At 41.5% G+C, this 4240-nt stretch overlaps 1 pseudogene; it reads right to left on the bottom strand.

Moving 5' to 3' along the window:
- Positions 1 to 1488: 1488 nt before the first annotated feature.
- LOC102476937 (SH3 domain-binding glutamic acid-rich-like protein 3 pseudogene) lies at positions 1489 to 1854 on the bottom strand (annotated as a pseudogene).
- Positions 1855 to 4240: the final 2386 nt, after the last annotated feature.

Raw genomic sequence — 4240 nt, 5'->3', positions numbered from 1 at the left:
GCAATCCCTTCTCCTCCATTCTCCTCTCGGGATCTTGGGCACGCACGCACACGCGCCCGGCGTGAGTTTTAAGCCACCAGGTCCGGGACACGAACCGCGGTCGACTACGTGGGAGTCCAGCGACATAGCCATTACGCTAACTGCTGGTTCCCAATAAAATAATTATTTAAAAAATAAATTAGTATGGACTTGCCTATTTATTGCTACCAAAATATAAATAGCTGTTATGGAATAAAACTGCTTAACATTTTTACTCTCTATACAGTAAAATTTTTAAAAATTAGAAAACTAGACATTGAAGTGTGCTTTTTTTTTTAAGAATTATTTTATTTAACTTTATTTATTTATTTACTTATTTTTAATTTGACTAGAGAGAGACAGAGAGAGAGAAAGTGAGAAAGCAAGCTGCCAGGTCTGGGACACAAACCGTGGTTGGCCATGTGGGAGTCCAGTACCCTTAACCACCACGGCACCTGCCAGCCCCTTTTGTTTTATTTTAATTTTGTCATAGGGTGCGTGCACTCATCAGAGAGAGACAGTGAGAGGGATTCTCCAGCGAAGATACCCATGGTGCTATCCCTTCTCTGTTCTCTCGGGGTTTGGGCATGCACACACACGTGTCCAGCATGATTTTCAAGCTGCCAGGTCCAGAACTCAAAGCCGGGAGTTAGCCATGTGGAATCCAGCTACATTAACTGCCAACCTGCCTACTGGCTGTCCCAATGTGATTCTTAAGTTTGATGCCATTCTGATTTTCAGTTCTGTTTTTAATTTTTGGGAAGTTTTAAGATCATCTCTGATGTTGTAGAATTTCATGATGATGCAACTTGTTGCAGGTTTTCCTTCATTTTTGCGAGTAACTAGTATACCCTTTTGATCTGGCCACTCATGCCCCCCCAGGTGTGAAAAATGTATATTATTATTACTATTTTAATTTGCTAAACAGTGCATGTTCTCTCTCTGTCTGTCTCTCTCTCAAGTGAGAAAGTACTTTCTGTTGGGGAATAGTCACACCACAGTCCCGTCTCCTTCATTTCTCTCTCCGCTCAGGATTTTGGACATGCATGCACAAGTGTCCGGTGTGTTTTTCAAGCTACCAGGTCCAGGACTCAAACCATGCAGTTGGCTGTGTGGGATTCACCCACCTAATCACCATGCCACTGGTGACCCATATATTATTTCCTCTTTTTTATTTAATTTTTATTTATTATTATTTTTTTAATGGAATGGATATTTAATCATCTCTAGGGCGCTTTGTAGAGGGGATGCGGGGCCTTTGGCAGAACTCTGGCTAATGGGAGCAGCAGGTGCACTTCAGCCAGTGCCGTGCAGGGTGGCAAGCTCAAGGCCTGGCTGGAGTCAGCCAGCATGGGGGCCATTGCTTAAGACAACTTCTGAGTTGGGCGGGGGAGGAATGCTTCCTGTGAGTGGGTGTGAGGCCCAGCTTGTTGGAGACTCCCAGGTCAGGAGTGAGGGGGATGCTGGAGGGCCGGTCACAAGGTCCCTTGAGGTCAGGTAAGGGCTGTGGTGAGAGTCCAGGGGAGAGCCATGGCCAGTGCGACTCAGGCCAGCTTCAGGAACTCCCGTAGCGTGTTCCTCTCCACGGCTTCCATGAAGAGCTCATAGTCCGCACAGTACTGACCCCCATTGACAATCTGGGGCGGGGTGGCCTTGGGGTTACCCACCAGTCTCACATCTCATCCCGCAGGGAGTTGTCCTGAGAGATGTCCACTAACTGGTACTGGATGCGCTTTCCGTCCAGAATGCGGGTCACCTCGCTCTGCTGGGACTTGATCTCACGGGAGCCGGTGACCAACGTGCTGTAAACGCGCAGGCCGCTCATACTGTGGGCGAGCAGGGGGCCACACACAGGCGGTGGCCACACAGTATGGCCAGGAGTCGATGCCGCCGTCTCCTCTTTTTTATGTAAAAAATGATTTAATTTATTAATTGTCCTTATTTTATTTTATGTCTTTTTAAAAAATAATTATTAATTTAATTTAATTAGTTAATTAATTTTAATTTGACCATAGAGAGACACAGAGAGAGGGAGAAGGAAAGCGAGAAAGCAAGCTACCAGGTCCAGCAGTTGAACCGCAGTCAGTCATGTGGGAGTATCCAGCACCTTAGCCACCATGCCACCTGCTAGTCCCCTTATTTTACTACATTTTAAAGAATTAATTTTTATTTAACTTTATTTGTTTGTTTATTTATTTTAATTTGACCAGAGAGGGGGAGAGTGAGACGGGAAGCTGCCAGGTCCAGAACTCAAACCAGGGTCAGCCATGTGGAAGTCCAGCACCCTTAACCCCCACACCACGTGCCAGCACCTTATTTTACTTTTTAAAAGTTGACCAGAGAGAGACAGAGGGAGAGAGAAAAAGTGAGGGAGCAAGCTGCCAGGTCTGGAACTCGAACTGCAGCCAGCCATATGGGGGTCCAGTTGCCTTAACCAACACACCTCCTGCTAGCCCCATATATTATTTCTTTTATAATTTTTTTCTGTATTAAAGTTTTCTTTGTCCAGTTTCTATATAATTCTTGTTGGTTGTATATTAGATCTCTCGTGTTCAGTTTCTCCACAGAAAGGGATGGGTTTATAACTACAGTACTATAGTTATTGATTCAATTTCCTTGTTTTAGGCTCTTCACTTAATCCCCGCTTTATGTGGTGCCTGGTATTTCACATTCCTGAGTCTTTCTGGGTTTCTCCTTGACTGATTTGCTTGTCTTTTTTTAATTTATCCCATCAGTAAGCACTTTCTATCCTCTATTTAGTCCGTTACTACTGCTTCTTTTCCCCTGACTTAACATATTATGGCTCTGGGTTAGAAATATCAAAGCCAGAGTCTGCAGTTTAATCTCTTTAATTCTTATTTTGATATAGTTTCAGACAAGGACAGAGACAGAAACATCTTTATGTTTCTTTTTAAAAAAATAATTATTTTATTTAACTTTATTTATATTTGACCAGAGAGGGACAGAAAGAGAGAAAGAGAGAAAGCACCAGATCCAGGACTCAAACCGTGGTTGGCCATGTGGGAGTCCAGCACTTCTAACCACCACACCATCTGCTGGCCCCTACTCTATCTTACTATAACCGAAAGTTTGTTCAAGTTTCCCCATGACTTGGATTATTATTTCATTGGATAGTTCAACCTACAACTTCTGTAATGAGTTTGATATCTTTTGATTTTTCCATAAAATAAAGTCCTACTGCTATTTAAAAGTATGAAGAATGTCCACTGGAAGATAGTCTCTTGGATTTTCAGGCAAGTTGCAGTTTGGCTATAAAATCTGTTGGTATTTTAGTACAGTATTATTCTCACTTTTCTGTCCTAAGTTGCTTTGTTCTTTATATAAATGGCAGTAGAAGCAGTTGTTTTTGTCTACTCCAAGAGTGATTATCTCTTAGAAGCAGGTGGAATGATTCATGCTCCTGTACAACTTAGAGGAGACTTTATAACTTGTGGAGGATACAGTGTGGGGAGAGCAATGTGTCAGGTATTACACATTCTGGACTCAAATAAAAAGAAACAACTTCTTCCCCCACTGCATCTTCAAAGCCTGGAAGTTAGCACCCCACTTATAAGGCTCTGAGAAATCACATTATTCATAACAGGGACTATGATTCACATGAACAGAACAAAATGGAATTATCAAAAATAGATTCTGTAGATTAATCTGTAGCAAAAATATCTTCTGACTTAGCTCTGAATTGGCTATAATCACAGCAAAGACCATCCCAGTTAAGATCTATCACCTTTTCCACATGGAATAACCTTTATTCTTCTCTCATGGCAAGGTCAAGGTATTTGAAAAACAGGTTTTAATATGAGGCCCTCCTTTTCTTTCTTGTGGGCCTTTAAAACTGAGACTTACTTAAACATACCTCATGTTAATTGTGCTCATTTAATTGGTCACCTTGAATTATTGAGCATTTGTCATTTTTATGCTTTATGTATTGACCTACCCTTATTTTTAGTAGCAATCGTTATAATAACTTGCAGAGTAGGTTAGGAGGGCCTCACATTTGAAGGAATTTGAATTCTCGCCAGAGCTATTATTTGTTTCAAATATGAGCAATATGATCTCGGTCCTTTTACCTGGACAGTTCTTCTCCTTCTATTGTCTTGTCTCTCCAAGAGTAATAAATCCTTTTAAGGGAGTAGTAAACAGAAAAAAAAAAAAAAAGCCACTTCTAGTTTGATAACTATTACTTTTTTTTAAGTATTATTTA

Source organism: Tupaia chinensis, unplaced genomic scaffold (genome assembly GCF_000334495.1).
Source record: "Tupaia chinensis unplaced genomic scaffold, TupChi_1.0 Scaffold000047_1, whole genome shotgun sequence".
Classification (NCBI taxonomy): domain Eukaryota; kingdom Metazoa; phylum Chordata; class Mammalia; order Scandentia; family Tupaiidae; genus Tupaia; species Tupaia belangeri.
This window is presented reverse-complemented; position numbering and strand designations above follow the sequence as displayed.